The sequence below is a fragment of the Lagenorhynchus albirostris genome, chromosome 7 (genome assembly GCF_949774975.1).
Source record: "Lagenorhynchus albirostris chromosome 7, mLagAlb1.1, whole genome shotgun sequence".
In the NCBI taxonomy this organism is placed as follows: Eukaryota; Metazoa; Chordata; class Mammalia; order Artiodactyla; family Delphinidae; genus Lagenorhynchus; species Lagenorhynchus albirostris.
Window position 1 is genome coordinate 17,714,497 of NC_083101.1, and position 17,548 is coordinate 17,732,044.

Below are 17,548 nucleotides of genomic sequence, written 5' to 3' on the forward strand. Positions count from 1 at the left end.
ACCAGATTGACCGTAACTCCTAAAACCACAGGATGTGGGAGCCACAGGGACCTGGCAGGTCTCACTGGGCTCAGCACTCGCATTGCACACCTGGGAAAACTAAGGCTGAAAGGGAAGAGGAATCTTGCTCAGAGTCACACAGCTCCTCTGGATAGAGCCAAGACACAGCGGGACGCTGCACACTCCCTGTCTAGCTCTTCTCATGCAGCCCCTCATCCCCAACTGGATGAAGCCCTTTGTCTTTCCCCGAACAATTCCCTTTGCACTCTCCACCCTGTCATGGTCTCATCCCTCCCTTTCTCGTGTGTGCGACTGTTTGGGGCACCAGGGGTGGTTTATAGGCGCAGGGGAATAATTGAGTTGTCTGGGAATAGCTCCGGTTTATGGCTGTGACAACAACAGTCTTTAAGGAAGTGCATTAAATCAATAGAAGTCTCATTGTGCTACCTTATAAATAAGGTGACACATCATTAAGCAGGGCAATAAGCTTCCGGACTTTGAAGTAATACAATTAGGTTATGTTTATAAACACCTTCGCTCACTGTGGCCACTGAACCAGTTTGCCTCGTCCGGCATTTGGGGCCTGGGATGCTGCGCTAGTGCCGAATCCCACCCCATCTCCACCCTCGGCTGCTTCCAGGCCTTGGACTTTTTCACTCCAGAAAATGCTATTTCTTATATACAATGGATGCATGGAATCTATGGCAAGTAAGATGGGGACGAGGGCAGACAGAATGCTGAAACAGCATCTGGGGACCCCCTTCAAGACTCAGAGAACCTTCAAGTTTTCCACAAACTTGCTGGGTGGACTCGGTACAGAAGCTTTTCCTTCTGGGCTTCCAGGGCAAAGGCACCTTTCTTTCTTCCCTCGTCCGTGCTCGCTCCCAGAAGAGCATAGGGATACACTGAGGCCGGCTGATCTGTGTGTGTTTCTTCCTCTCTGTCTCTACCTGATGTGACCACCTGGATGGTTCATCAAACACTGTAGTTTTACTTTTAAATTTGCGAGTGACGCTGGGGAGGAGGTGGATGAGAAGCTGGAAATTTGCCCACGAAGGACAGAAAGGACTCTGGACTCAGAGATAGTTGGTGTGTGTCCCTTCTCTCCCCAGCCACCTGTGTATCACTGACATCTGTATGTCAACTGTGTGTCATTGACATCTGTGAAACCAGGGTTCACTGGGGACCAGGTCAGGATGAATCTGGGTTTGGAAGCTGATCACTCTTGGGGCAGAGCTTGTGGGAAGAAGACGGATTAGAACAGTGTCGAAGTGGGACAGACAGGATTTCAAGTCCCGATACCTCTTCTTACATCCCTGCCAGGAAGCCTCAGGCAAAGTAACTTCTAAGTTTCGGTCTCCTTGTTTGGTAAGTGAGGGATAGTAATTTCCTTACAAGGCTTTTGGGAGAATGAAATGAGATAATGCAGGTAAGACACATCGCATGCAATACGTACATAAAAAACAGTTGCTTAATGTGAAGTGACGTTATGGACATCAGCTGAGGACTGTAGTCCTGGCCACAGCTCTTGCTAATGTGTGGCCACAGCCCTCATTTCTCCCTGAAAAGCACCTGTGTCACTAGTCCCTGCAAATATCCTTTCAGCCCAGCAAGGGTAGAGGGTGGAGTGCTCCAGGATTCTTTGAAATCTATGTTTAGACCCAGATGGTGGTTTCTTCTTGGTAGGAAACGCCAAGGCTGAAAGAGCAGGCTGTGAAGAGACCAAACAGGGTGTGGATAAGAACCACGGACATTGTACAGCCCTTCACAGTTTACACACAGCCTTCCTTCAGTCCTCCCACCTACCCCTTGAGGCAGAGAAGGCGCGAATACTCACCCTTGATCTTAGAGAAGGGAAATCTGAACTTAAAAGAGATTGTCGGCTTACCAGGGACACACAGTTTGCTACTGAATGAGCTGGTGTTTAAATTCCAACCTGAGCCCACATCCAGTGTCCCCAGACATTAGAAACAAACGTCCCAGCCTTTCCAGGTTCACTAATCATGGGGCTCTGGCCACTGTTGTGATCCAGCCACTAGAAGTCATGGAAAGTCAAGGGAGTTGGGGTGAATGTGCCTGATTAAAATATCTCCCACGAGTCATTCATTAACCTCTGGTTCACCGGTACTTCCTAAGTGCTTCTTCCCAGCAGACCTCACGCCACATGCTGGGGCATTGCGGTAGGCAAGACATGGGTGCTGTCCTCACGTGGGTCCAGCCTGTATTAGCCTTCCAACATTTTGTCATTCTTGTGATAGGCTTTTTTTTTTTTTTAATCTACTGATAGACGGCTGGAGAAAGGCAGGTGGCTGGGCATGTGGTGGGGAACCCAGTCACTGTCATACGATGGCCCATAACTTGTTTCATGTACCAGTTCTGATTCGCTGGGGAGTGGCTTTTCTAGACCAGTATGTGAAGGTCACTGGGATCACTGGGAAAGAACGCTGAGATCAATGAACAATATCTGCTGTTTGCAGAAAGGGAGAGTGGTTGTCCATACCTTTGTATTGTTTCCCTGTAATAGGGCAAAATGAAAGCTTGAACAACAGACCCAGCTTCAGATGATGATTCCAGAGAGGCACTGGGCATGCCAACAAGAACTAGAAAGATCCAGGCAGGGAGGCGGGGTTTCCTATCACCAAGTGGATATTATGGGCATTCCACCAGTCTAGAAGGGACTGGAGCACTGGACAGGTCAATTAGATGGTACCAGCCAAAGCCAGGAAGAGCTGGACCTTAGAAGGCAACTAGAATAGCTTAAGTCATCCCCAGAAACTCCAGCCCAGGTATGATTAGCTTGGAAGCTGTTCAGCCTGTCAGGTTCCTTTAACCATCACCTCTGCTCCCAGGCCGTGCTCCAAGCACCACGTCAAGTTTTTAGTTTCTTGCCGCAGCTTAATATTTTCACTATATGCTCCTGTTTTCCTGATGCACCTATATTTTGAAAAGCTACTTTTCTCCTAATTGGGGCTTCACTTCACTCTTTGACTTAATATTCACACATTCTTCCTAGCCATGACCTCAGTGCATGAGTCTTATATCATGATTAAGACTCCCTGTATAAAGTTACCCTTCTTCTGGCTATCTTGGATAAAGACTTCCTCATTTGCAGACAAAACACAGGTTTTGCAGTCGATGGACCTTGGTTCAGATCCCAGCTTCCCTCTTACAAGCTGTGTGATCTTGGGCAAATCGGTTCACACTCTAAGATCTACTTTTCCATATGCAAGGTACGGGATCCAATGACAGCATAGACACATCAATGATGGACTTATTTATCTACCACTGAGCCAGGCATCTAATTACTATCTTGATCCAGTCCACTCCCTCCACCCACGGCTGCCGCATACACTCGGGTAACCGTGATCCCAGATGTGTGTGTGTAGGTACACACGTGTATATGTTGGGGCAGGGGGAGATATGGCTGCTACTTTACTCCGCTCTTGTCAGTTGACTCAGCACTAAGGACAGGGGTAGGCTGGACTCAGGTGGAGAGGGACTGCTGGGGTGGAGCCAGTGAGGGAGGGAGCCTTGGAGCTCTACTAGGGAGGTGTCTGTGACACCTGCACTTCTGTTATCCCTTGTCATTCTCTATTCAGAGGGGATAGTGATGAATGCAGAAATTATGAGTCCGATAGGTTTCCTGAATTTTCAGTGGCTTCTTTTTCACGGAGAAAGTGACTGTGGAAGGTAAAGGATGTGTGCATGTAAAGGAATTGTTCATTCTCTGTGTGTGTGAGAGAGAGACAGAGACAGGGACAGAGAGAGATAGAGACAGAGAGAGATTGACTGAGGGAAATAGGAGGAGACAGAAAAACAAAGAGAGATAGACACAGGGAAACCAAAATCCACAAAGAGAAATGAAGAAACAAAAAGTGTAGAAGAGAAAGTGTATGCGATTAATATGTCTTTTCCAAGTTTAGAGACTCGGTGACCCTGATGAAAGGACATTCTCCATGTGAAGGTTAAACTGCTCTTGAGTTTAGATTGGGAGAGCCTATAACATAGAGATGTCCCCACAGATAAATGGCTGTTGCCACCTTTAAGAGATGTTTTATCTCTATTTTAATTTCCCGAGACTGTCCAAAGGAATGAACTTCTGCATTTCCATTTGAATTACGATGCCCTTTTGAATGTCACCTGAAACATTCCTAGATTACTCTTTAAAGGAATTCTGGCTGTTTGAAAGGCACCTCAGGGGTTGGGGAGGGGGGAGTAGAAGGGAAAGATGTAGTCAAGTGTCACCTCCTTTTGTGAGGACAGGTGTAGCCCAGGGGCTGATGTGAGCTGGAGAACTCTCCTGGGCTTTCTGTTTCCTGAGGGAACTTGCTTCAGAGATGCCAACCGGACATGAAAGGAGTCAGTCTCAGAGCTGAGACCTGCATGGGTACTGGTCTGCTTCCCTGGTGAAATCATCTGGGGGCAGTTTTCAGTTCCCATTTGCTTGACCGTTCATTAGCATTTGATGGCGCTGACCACTTCCTGCTTGAGGCACTGTCTACGTTTGCTTCCGCGGTACCAGATCTTCCTGGGTGCCCACCTTCCTTCCTGACTGTTCCTTCTCTGTCTCCTTTGCTGGCTTATTCTCCTCTGCCAAACCAGTCAGTATGGTTTTGCAGGACTGCCCTTGTCTCTGTGGGGACTCTCAGCCACGCTCTCTGTTGCCATCCCTACGCTGATGACTCCCATTTTATAGTTCAGCCTCCAAGCTTTCCTCTGATACGTGCTATCCCGGTAACTCTCTGCCTGCCCAAGCTCTGCCCCACACAGCCTAGAATTTTTCCAGTGTTCTGGTGAAAAGCGCCTGTATCTCTTTAGAGGCAGAGCCACAAACCTAGAAATCCTCAACATTCTCCCTCTCCCTCACTCCCCCCATTTCCAAACCATCCCAAGTCTTATCAATTTTAATTACCAAATAGCTTTTGAAATTGCCCACTTCTTCCCACCTCACTGCTGCCACCATAATGGCTTGTCTGGACTCTAGCGTTGGCCCCCTACCTGGTCTCCCTGCATCCAGCCCTGTCCCACATCAATCCAGCTGCACAGCCCTGAGGACAGTCAGGGTTCTCCAGAGAGAACCAACAGGATAGATGGGTAGATAGATAAAATTCTCTTTATTATATATTCTATGAACATATATATGATATATATTCATATGATATTTATGATATGTATAATATATATGAAAGCTATATATATAATCGGTTCTGTATCTCTAGATGTATGTATGTATATATACACACATACCCATATATATATATATACACACACACACACACACACACACACACACACACACACACACACACACACACACATAGAGAGAGAGAGAGAGAGAGAGAGAGAGAGAGAGAGGGAGAGAGAGGTTTATTATTAGAAATTAGCTCATGTGATTATGGAGGCTGAGAAGGTCCAAGCTAAGATCTCAGCAAACTGGAGACCAAAAGAGCCAGTGGTATGAGATCCAGTTCCAACGCCGGCAGGCTCTAGAACTAAGAAGAACCGATGCTTCAGTTCGAGTCCAAAGGCAGGAAATGATGGACATTCCAGCTCAAATACTCAGGCAGGAGGAACTCCATCTTACTCATGGGAGGGTCAGCCTTTGTTTCTATTCAGACCTTCAACTGATTGAATGAGGCCCACCACATCATAAAAAGCCATCTGCCTTACTCAGTCTGCCCATTATTTTGCCGAAAACACCCTCACAGACGCATCCAGAATACTGTTTGGTCAAATATCTGGACACCTCACGGCCCAGTCAAGTCCACATAAAAATTAAGCATCATGGGTTGTCTCTAAAATGGAGATCCCATCATGCCCTTCCTTCCATGAAAACTCCTTGTCATTGCCCTGAGGCTAATTTCCAAACTCTTCCCCACGGCCTCAGGGCCTTCTCAGATCTGCTGTGTCCCCAGCAACCTCCTTAGCCCCATCTGTCTCCATGCTCTCTGCCTTCCAGTCACATTGAGCCTCGTACTCCTTAACTATCACTTGGGTTAAAGTCTCAGCCTGGACAAGGTCCCAGTGAGCTGATGGGAGGTGGCTGAGTAGCCCTTGCCCGTCCCCTGGCCCCTTGGCCTCCGTGCAGCTGTTTGTAGGACAGGTCTAGCTCTGGGCGGGTGTTTTTTCTTGGAGAGGACAGGAGGACGTTAAATATGAGCTGGACACTCTCGAGCCTGCAGCACGCCAAAGGAGACAGCCAACTTATTTCTCCTCAGAACCATGCAAAAAGACGATACAGGATGTGGTTCATTCAATACGAATAGGCCCACGAGACTGCTGTTTCTACAGATGAAATGACCAAAAAAAAGCATCTGTTCCCCGGTTTAGATTGAGTCCATCTGGAACGGAACACCCTAGTATTTTTCCTATTGGCGCGTCCCAAGGATAATAATCCTCCGCTTGCACTCAGCACAGCGCACCTCACAAAGCACCTCCACATACATTATTTCATCCAGTTTCCTCCTCACAACCAGCCTGTAAGGTGGGCATCGTTATCTGCATTTCACGCCTGAGGAAACCGAGGCTCAGACGGGGGAGATGATTTACGGGAGTTCACCCCAGGGAACTTGGCAGACCAGGGGTTTGAACGCAGGCCGCTTTCAGCACAAAGACCTTGCTTGTCCACCTCTATCACAGCAGCCTCAGAAACCTCTTCAGATGTTGGCATCAGACCCAGGGGAACCGTTTGCTTTCCTGTTCTGTCTCTCTCATCCACAGTTGAAAGAACTGGGGAAAGCTGAGACCCGGAGTTTAGTCCCTCAGCTCAGGCAGGGGTGGAAGGACTCTCTTTATTCACCCCTCTGCACAACATGCTTCTCTAGCATAACTTAGGAGCAATGTTATAAGGTAAAGCCAAACCCTAAAACATCAGGGCTGAGAGAGGCCTCAGCAGTCATCTAGCCAGACCTGAGTTTCCCTTATGTGTCAGTTATGATCAAATGGTAGTGAAATGCTGCCTGGAATATTGCACTGAAAGAGATTCTGGGTCAGGACCAGGCTTGGTGGGGTCGAATCGCTTAGCAGTATCTGTCGTGAATGTGAGAGTAAGAAATGGTGAGTCATGTGTAAGGTGTTTTCCATCCCCATCTAGGTTAGCTATTCCCACTCTACAGATGGGAAAGTTGAGGTCAGTTTAGGTAATCCATTAGGACCCGCCACTGCAAAGGGGAAAATTTAATAACCAGCTAGACGCATAATTTGGTCTTTCTTCACCTGAAAACCTACAGCAAATTCAAAGACTCCTAGTCGCCAAAGCCCCCCACATGCTCATAGATCACGGAGCCATTCATCTGGCAGCGTGCCCATTTTCTTATTTCAGAGTTCCTGCACACACAAAAACACATGCACAGGGCTTCCCTGGTGGCGCAGTGTTTGAGAGTCCGCCTGCCAATGCAGGGGACACGGGTTCGTGCCCCGGTCCGGGAAGATCCCACATGCCACAGAGCGGCTGGGCCCGTGAGCCACGGCCGCTGAGCCTGTGCGTCCAGAGCCTGTGCTCCACAACGGGAGAGGCCACAACAGTGAGGCCTGTGTACCGCAAAAAAAAAAAAAAAAAAAAAAAAAAAAACACATGCACAAATAACATCATTTCCTGAACCACTGGAGACCACCCATTGTCCTAGTTAGGGGACACATTCAGAGATTGACACTCTTGATTCTCTTCAGACTGGGGCCAGACCACGCTTGTTCCCCTATCACAGTCCCATTCCCAGGAAGGTCTCACAGGGACTCCGGGAGCAGGATTTTCGACAGGACCCTTTGCTTGCATCAGTCTTGCTCTAAGAATGTGGAATTTCCCTGGAGGTGAATATGGGGCTTTTGTTTCCTTTCTGTCTTCAGCCCCCTTCTGAGAACGAAATGGTCTGGAGGGAACACAGATACCCAGATGGAAGCTTTTGCCTTCCCAGGCCATTATTAGCAGGTGGAACTTTCCACCCTGAGGGCAGCCTCACGCACAGTTTCACACCACAGGGCGCCTTCCCTCCCCGGTCTCGCATGTTCCCTTCGTCCCTTCTCAGCCCCCAACTTTCCACAACAGTGCTCTGAGCCCCTAGTATACGCCAGGGCCTGTGTCCGTGCTGAGGGTGCCATGGTGAATGAGACATGCTCTCTGCTCTCAAACAGCTCACAGTCAAATGGGAAAGATTTTCAGCAGGTGAACAGATGATTACAGCCCTTTGGATACATGCTGTGACAAGGAAGCATAAGGCGTGTGTGTGTGTGTGTGTGTGTGTGTGTGTGTGTGTGTGTGTGTGTGTGTGTGTGTGTGTGTGTGTGTTGTGTGTGTGTGTGTGTGTGTGTGTTGTGTGTGTGTGTGTGTGTGTGTGTGTGTGTGTGTGTGTGTGTGTGGTGTAGGGCCAGGGGTGGAGGAGGCAAGGTGGGGAGGTGGGCCCCTAACCACCTGGGATGAGCTGGGAATTTGCCTGGAGAAGATTCTAAGCCGAGCCCTGGGGGGTGAGGGCGTTTGCCATCTAGGGAGGTGGAGAGGGATCGTGCAGGCAAGATGCAGGCTGGGTGCGTGGGGCAGCCTGGCAGGTGCTGAGTCCTCCCAGAGCAGTTGGGAGCAATAGTGCCTGAATCCCCTCCGGCATTCCTGAGGGTTGCCATTGGCTTCTTTGTTAGAGCTTTGTAAGCCTTTGCGCCTCTGCCATTGGCTCTGTCCACAGCAGAGAACTCTCACAAATAGGAGAGGCTGAATCTCCAAATGCCTAAAAGTAAATGAAAACAAGGGACTGGTATGGGAGGTACCAGAGGAATCGTTGGAAAAACATCTGGACCTTTCAGGTTGTTATGAAGATGATACGAGATCATGTGATTTATCGGCCCATAGTAGGAACTCAACATGAAATCAGTCATTCTTACCCACTCCTTATCAGAGGTTACCTTTCAACAAATAACAACATACAAATCAAGCTGTGTGTGAGTCATCCGTCCCATCTGCCAGATGTGACTTAGGGTTTTCTGAGCCTCAGTCCTTTTATCTTTAAAATGGGCCTCATCATGCTTGCCTCACAGTATTGTTATGAGAATTAAAAGAATCAATGGTTGTAAAGTGATTATCGCTGCACCTGACATATAAGAAGTGCTCAGGAAATGCTAGCTAGTATTATTATCATTTATTACTGTGAGACACAATCAAGTTAGTGGTGATGCTTATTACTAAACAAAAAGCAGAATGATGTAGCTCTTTCCAGCCCTGACTACAGCAGCCTAAGATATAAGCCCTCTTCCTGCCAGACCTTCTAACACTATGGCTGTTTGTCTCTTGTTGGTCTGCCAGCTTGTGAATTTTAGTCCTGCCTGAGCCTGGAGGTGGGAATAGAAGGCAGAGTTATCAGAAAGCACAGCCTGGAGCCCAGCGGTGGAGCACAGGGGAGCGTGTTTGCACGGCCAAACACCAAGCTTATAGTGGTCAAGAATGTGTAGGGGTGTGTTGGGGGGAGGGCGGAGGCCGGGTGACAGAGGAGTGGGCAGCCATGACTGACTTGTTTTCTGTTTCTACTATGAAACAATTAATCACACGATCTCACACTGTGTTTGTAAAATCCCTGTGAGGTCCAGGTTATTATCCTTATCTTCTAAATGAGAAAACTCATGTGCTCAAGGTCCTGTGGCTTGGTAATAGACAGAGGCAGGATTCTATCCCAGGACTGTCTGACTCCAAACTCCACATACCCTACTGCCGCCCTGTAATAACGAAAGCCAGTGGCACTGAGAACCACTGAGTGGCAGGAGATTCGCTGGCACCTCACATACATGGTCTCATTTAATCCTCCAAACAGTCCTCTAAAGCTAGTATCTTTATGCCTGGGAAACTGAGACTCAGAGTGGGTAAGATACATAATCCAGAGGTACATAGGTGGTGAAAGGTACTCTCTCTTGCCGTCTCTTTCTTCCATCCTTTCTCCAGTCCTCTCACCATTTACTTTTTACTATTAATTAACCACAGTGGGCACTCCAACAAGTGTGTTCTCCTGAGAGGCCTTTCTCTTCCTCCGAAGCAATTAGAAGTACTTGGTCACGAAGAGTGAGAAAAGAGGCAGATAGACCAACATGATTCCAGCCTGCATGATGTCGGCCCGCTGGCTCCAGATTCTTGTTTCCTAGCAACAACTGGGCTCTGGGTCAGGGTGAAGGCTTTGAGGCAGGCCTTAGAGGCGGACTTGACCAGTGATCCATTGGGTTGGAGCTGGCCTCGGCTGTCTTCATCTGACACACCGGCTCTGTGCCCCAGGGGTGCCTCCCTAGGGTCCTTGGGATCTGCACTTCTGTCTCCTCCCATTCCACAGGTGTCCAGGGAGATGGAAGACTCCTTTTGGAGCTCTTGGCTCAAGAAGTCGCTAAGGTCTGGGGCACCAGAATCACTGACATTTACAACTGAGAAAATCCTTAATTTAATAACTCTATTAATATAGGTAATGAAATGGAGTCCCAGGGAGAATAAGCAACTTGCTCAAAGGAATTATACATTAGTGACAGGATTAGGACTCAAACTAGTTCCTTCTTCTCTCTTCCCCATCAAAGAAAGTGTGTTGAGAGGCCATTCAAGGGACCATGTGTTCAAAGGTACATCTTTTTTGTTTGTTGACAGCTTTATTGAGATATCATTTACATACCACACAATCGAAGGTGTCTTTCTGAGCCTTCTTTGGAAGCACTGGTGACTTTGCACCAAGACAAAGTTTGGGTTGGATTTCCAGAAAGGAACACAACTTTTAATTATTTTATAGCTGAGAAGATTCTCAAAGAAAGTGAAATCTGAGGGAACCACTCCTCCCAGTTTTCAACCACATCCCGTTTTTCTATTGCAACTAACAGTGATTCAGCGAGGCAGCTGGTGGGAGGAGCAGGTGGCATAATCAGCTGGTGCTAAATATGACCCAGAGTGTTCATGTGTATCAACATAGGAGCTAAGCTGACCCCCTGCCCTGGTTTTATCCAGCAACTGTTGTAGTGCCTGCTTTGTTTCAGGTACCGCGCTAGATGCTGCCGATGCAGCGGCAAATTAAAAGTCGCTCTGCCTTCACAGAGCTCAGTCTAGCCTTAGAGAGGGGTAGGCAACAAGGAAATCATAATGCAATGGTCAGTGCTACAAGGCAGAAATACAAAAGGTGGCGTGGACACCTGACTCAAACCGTGTAGTGGACACCTCAGAAGACCCGGAAGAGGTAAGATTTAGGAGACACTGGTGGGTAGGGAGAGGGAAAGTGTTTTAGGTAGCATAAAAGCAAGGACCAAAACGGCCTAGAGAGGGATGGAAGCAGTGGTGAGATAAATCTAGAAAGATAAATAGGTGGGAATAAAATCCCACTGGATATGTAGACCATGTTAAGGAATTTTCCTTTTACCAGGAGCATTTTAAAGTCATTTAAATGTTTTATGTAACATTATTAGCGCTTACGTTTTAAATCTGACTCTGGCTGGTGTGGGATTGGGCTTGATTTGGGATGGGAGGAAGTGTAGTAGGTAGGATGCTAGATTAGATTTAAGATCAGTTAGGAAGTTGTAACAGTGTTTCAAGAGCTTAAATTTAAGGTTAGTGGGAGCTTAAATTTTCATAGTTATGAGAATGAAGAAAAGAATAAAGGGATGTGAAACATATTAAGCTGCTAGTAGGATGAGAACTTTATGATTGTATAGTGGGAGGTGGGAGGTGAGAGGTGAGGGAAGTGATGAGAAATGGTGCCAAAGTTTCAGGCCTACATGCCCGAGTCGATGGTTGTGTTCCTTAAATGGAACAGTAGCAGAACAGCAGGTATTGGAGAGCTGAGTTGTCTTAAATACGCTGAGTGTAAGTTTTCTAAGGGATATCTTCATTGAACACACCAGCCCACAGTTGGCGTGCCAACTGGCAGTATAAAGTGGGCAACTGCATATATACCAGTCAAAAGGAAGAGCTGAAAAATGCAGGTTTGAGACCTAGTTTCATAGGTCATTGAATTCATAGGAAGAAAACATCTCCCAGCATAAAAATAAAGTTCCCCTTTTGTAACTTGTTTCCTTAGGGAGCTGCTTTTCCCCCTACCACACCCAGTATTGTTTCTGATGTTTTATTTAGAGAGGCTTTATGTCATTCAGAGAGAGGCTGTCCAGGCTGCCCATTTTAGGCCACCTTTTACTTGTGTAAGATGTGTGGGACATATTTCACCCTATTTGACAGTGTCTAGGTCCATCCACATCTCTACAAATGACCCAACTTCATTCCTTTCTATGGCTGAGTAATATTCCATTGTATATATGTACAACATCTACTTTATCCATTCCTCTGTTGATGGACACTTAAGTTGTTTCCGTGTCCTGGCTATTGTCAGTAGTGCTGCAATGAACATTGGGGTGCCTGCATCTTTCTGAATTATGGTTTTCCCTGGGTATATGCCCAGTAGTGGGATTGCTGAGAACCTACTGTATAGCACAGGGAACTCTACTCAGTGCTCTGTGGTGACCTAAATGGGAAGGAAATCCAAAAAAGAGGGGATGTATGTATATGTAGAGCTGATTCACTTTGCTGTACAGTAGAAACTAACACAACATTATAAAGCGACTATTCTCCAATAAAAATTTTAAAAAGTCTACAGGACATTAAGAATAGTCCTGGTACATATTAAGTAGGCTGGAGTTAATATCCCCATTTCATTGAGGAGAAAAACAGGCATATGTGGCAATGGTCACCAGAGCAGAAGAGAAGAATACATACTTTTAGATTGTTTTCCTTTATCATTTGCACCTTTCATTTAGCTAACAATTAATTAACCTTTTTGGAGGATCCAGGGTATATGTGCCATTTGTATGTGCATTGTACATTTCTTCCAGGGTATTAATCAATGAAAGTTTTATTCTCCTAGATCCAGCCCCAGAGTCATGGATCAGGTGAGGTAACACACATGCCTGCTCCCTCTCTACTCTTTGAGTGTAATATTTTTAATTTAACTTTATTTTTAACATTTTTACAGAGTCATTAAATTTGTCAAACAAGTTTCAGATTCCTGGGGCAGAGAGATTTAGAGAGTTATTATTTTTAAGTGTAAATATTAAACGTCATTTCACAAAAGCACATGGTTTTATTCATGTGGTTGCTCAGAAATTAAAATTATACAGTTTTTTTGTTTATCATATTATGACGTTGTTTTTAATATTCAACTCTAAACATTTGTTGTCACTCTGAAGTAGGGGGATGGACTCCCAGCCATTATTTGGTTCAGATGATGAAACGGATGATGCTACACACACACAAGAGGATTTTAAAAGATTTGTCACCCATGTAATGGAGCTTTCTGGGGAGAGCGAAGATGGCTCTCAAGCAGGTCCAAAAATGGCTTGAGAGAGCAAGGAAAAGAGACTGGCTTGGCTTTTATATAATGGCAAGTGGGGTGGAGTGAGGCTTGCATGGTTTGAACTTCCCTCTGGCACCAGAGGTGGGAGCACTTAGGCTTGCCCGGGTGAGGGGGCCAGTGGGGAAGGGGGAGTAGCGGGGCTTGAAAGCTTCAAATATGGAGTCAGAATTTTTTTAACATATAAATTTTTTTTTAACATAGGGCAATGGCCCGTCCCTTTTTGTGAGTTATTTTGTGAATGTTTGTACGTCCTCAAAGAGCGTGTCAAATTAACGTCTTTGGAAGAGGGTGTGATCAGTGTGATGGCGTTACCGTGCTCCTGGAAAAAGTTGGTTGCATTAAGATCTTGTCTGTAAAGATTGTGTGTGAAGGCATGGCTGTTGAGGTACCTCATGGGTAGCCAGGTAAAGGGGGATTGTGTCCCTTTGAAGTTGAAGGCAAACTATGTGTGAGAGGCTGTTGAAATAGGCACTGAACATGACATATTAGCCAAGTCTATGAGTGCAAAGTATTAACCAGTTATTGATTGGATGGAATTTATTATTTCAATAATTGGTATGGAAGCATTAATGGGCGGGGCCTCAGCATTAAGGTTGCAGTAATCCATTGTGAGGTTTCATTCAGGTTTAAGAACAGGGTAGACTAGGTTGTTAAATAATGAAGCAGTGGGGATAATCACTCTTTTTCTAAATAGGTCTTGTATATGGATTTTAAACCTCAAAGGTTCTGTTTAAAATGGGCCATATTAACTATTTTAACTAATGGGGGAGGGCAGGGTCCATGTGGTCCCATTTTGGTAAGCCAATTCTAAGTACCAAAACTTAATTCAATTTTAATTTATTACTCATTGGGTCAGAGCAGCCATACTCAGTATGGAATATTTCAAGGTAATGAGTGTTATGGCTATGGGGAATTTAGGCAAGGCATTCGTTCTGATGATTAAGGTGAGGTATACCTATTTGTCTTCCTTACATATCCTGAAATGTCCTTAGTAACTCCCTTAAGATTATAGGGCATACCTTGTTTAAATTTAGGGGAATTCCCACATGTAAATCTAATTTGAGCCCCAGTATTGATTAAAGCCATGGGAATTTGGTAATTAGTGCATTTCAGCAGATGTTAAAAGCTAGTTCAGAGTTTAGGTTGTCGAGGCACAAAAACCAATTAGCAATCTTCGAACTTTTTTGTTTTTTGTATAAATTCTTTCAGTAAATGTTGGAATTCTAATTGGGTCAAATTGTGACCTCTATTTGAGTTTTTTGATTGTTTCCTCCTCCTGTATTCACTGTTTGTTTGTTTGTTTTTCTTTTGGTGGTTACTGTATATAGTTTTGTGGTGAGGGGCCGGGGGGAGTCCTCGCTACCCTACTCATAAGTTTCTTCCTCCAGAGTTGCACATCTGTGTCATCAGGATTAGGGTCTCCCTCATGGCAATAACCTTCACAGGGTTTAAGGATCCTGGGCTTAAACTGAATTTGAATTAACCCCTCAGCTATGCGACAAGGGAACCATGGATGCTCTTCTCTATAACCCTGAAGGTCAGGATCTTTTGTTTTGGCCAACAGTGACATAGCAGCAGCAAAGACATTTTGTAGAGTCCTAATGAGCCATCTGCTTTTAGAGTGTAGACCACAACGGTCCACATGGTGACTGCTCTTCCTGCACATGAAACACCACCAATAGACCCATAGATTGCATAAGGTAGCAGTATTTCCCTGAGCACTTTATAGAATGGGGGCAATGCCTGGTTGAGACAACCAACCAGTAGTCATAGGGCAAGAGTCATTCCCCTGAAGTCACAGCTTGTGCTGGAATCTAGACACATGATTCCATCTGAGACACAGATAGATCTGGACCAAGACACATGACCCAGGGCCACTTTGCTCTTGCCCCTTAACGCCAATTATCGTATCTTCCAACTCAGTTCAGTTAAACTTATAAGAGAGGCATGGTAGGGCTCAGCAAATGCAGCACAGGCTGCACATCTTAAAGCACAAGGTTGCCAGCGGGCAGTGCCTCAAAAAAGCTAGCCAGTTAGCAAACCAAAGCAAGAGAATAGAGAGCCCCTGGGATGGTGGTCGTTGCCTAACACTGCTTATTGTGCCAGTTGTGTGGTTATCCCACAGAGAAGAGGGGGACCCACCCAAAACTTGGTTCAGACGTTGTGATTGATGATGCTGTGTATCCACCAAGTGGGTATGAAAAGATTTCTAACTCACATGATGAGGGTTTCTGGCGAGAGCAATGTGGGCTACCAAGCAGGTCCAGAAAGAGCTTGAGAGCAGGAAAAGGAGGCCACATTGGTTTTTATGGTGGCTTGAAGCTGGGGCTGGGGTGAGGATTCCCATGCAGGGGCTAGGACTTGTGTGGTTGGGACTTCCCACTGGCACTAAAGGTGGAAGTACTTGAACTTTCTTAGCAGCATGTCCAGATATAGGGCAGAAGATAAAGAGAGAATGGTGGGTTTTGAAAGCTGTCAACATCAAACATCAAAAAGGCAGTAAGACTCTAGTACAAAGTTATGTCGCTGTGATTGCAGAACTCATTTGGCTCAGGCTTTTGAGGGGGAGCAACTGGATATTATTTCAGAATTTTATTTTATTATTTTTTTTCTGAGACAGTGTCATCAGGCATTCCCAGTAAGGAGGTATGTTAGAATATTGGGGGGGGGGGCGGGGGCGGGGAGGTGTACTTTCAAACTACACCATCTTCCTCCACCTTGGTCTCCCTCAGGTCTCCAAGGAGATTCTCATTCATACCCTACCAGTTCCATAAGAATGAAGCCTCCTTGAGCCATGATCACTGATAGGAGTAAATGATACGGCTTAGGACAGGAAAAAGAGAACCACTTGCATTGTTATTTGAAGGGTCATGGAGAAGTGGACCACTTTTGACCTTTGAATTGCTTTAATGCCCACTCACTCTTGTGGTTTGAACTTCCTGCTGGTACCAGCTTCTCACTCTTCCTTGGTATGTTGTACCTGTGTTCATGACACTCCCTCTACTTGCCAGGCCCTTCAGGAACCAGATCCTCTCAACTAGAAGCAGTCTTTTCTTAAACACTTGGCACTCTATTTCCATCTCGCACCGTTTATCTTATTCTTTTGTATATTTGTATTATCTTTTACATTCCTTAGCTCTCCAGCCAGACTACAAGCTACCTGACTGCAGGGTTCATGATCGAGTCATCTTTGCATTCATTACTCATATAATTACGGCTATTAATAAAAAACAGTAGATGTCATATATGTCTGATGAGTAAGTGAATGAATAAATGAAAGAATGAAATCTAAATCTTAATATTCTGTGAAAATATACAGTGGCATTTTAGTTATAGCTAGGTAAACTGAGTAAATCACCAAAAGAAAATCCTGGTTTTATTTTAATAGGGAAGATATGCATTTGACTTGCAGTCACACAGACTCCTTGTGTTTACACTCAGGATTTCAGTGAGTTACTAAATAATTTCCCTTTGAGGGAAATAAATGTTTTCCTCACCAGTTTCATATAATCCTTCTATCACAAAAAATATGGGTAATCTTATCATACATTTAATTTACTGTATTGATACTGAGGACTACTGAAAGTTTATGAAATGTCTGAAAGTCTGCTAAGTGTTTTACATCCATCGTTTCTTCAGAACAATGCAGTAAACAGTATCTTTTTATTATTTGAGGAGACTGAGGCTGAGAGGCTAAATGACTCAGTGGTCATAGAACTACTAAGTGGAGGAACCAAGACTGAACTCGCCACCAACCCATCCCCGCCCCCCCGCCGCCCCATGCTTACAAAGCCCAGTTTTAACTACAATATGTTATATTACCTCCACCTGACAATGAGATTTATGGCTTATTTTAAATTTTGTAATTATTTGGGTTAATGAATGTTGACCGGAGGGAAAAATCCCTTTATGCTGGCCATCTATAGGAATAGCTAAACATGCATGTTTCTGCCAAAAGTCAAGATGCCATCCTAATTACTTTAATCAAATAATTAGCCTTTAGGTTTTATGTGCAGCTTTTCTAGTGGGATACATTGCTGTGAAAGTTTTGCCTCTGCCCCTCCGGCAATCCCACTCTTCTTCCGATAGGCTTTTTAATTAAGAAGCTGAGCAGTGTGGTTGAATCACCAATGCAGGTCTGAAACCTCCCCGAGTGTTAACATGAAAAATTTGCATCAGTTCACCAAGAGGGAAAGGAGGTCTTTGCCCCCTAC

General features: G+C 45.4%; 1 protein-coding gene across 10 annotated transcripts in view; it reads left to right on the plus strand.

Annotated features, from left to right (window-relative positions):
* ASTN2 (astrotactin 2) overlaps positions 1-17,548 on the plus strand; it is a 925,730-nt gene that overhangs the window by 686,685 nt on the left and 221,497 nt on the right. The window lies entirely within an intron of this gene.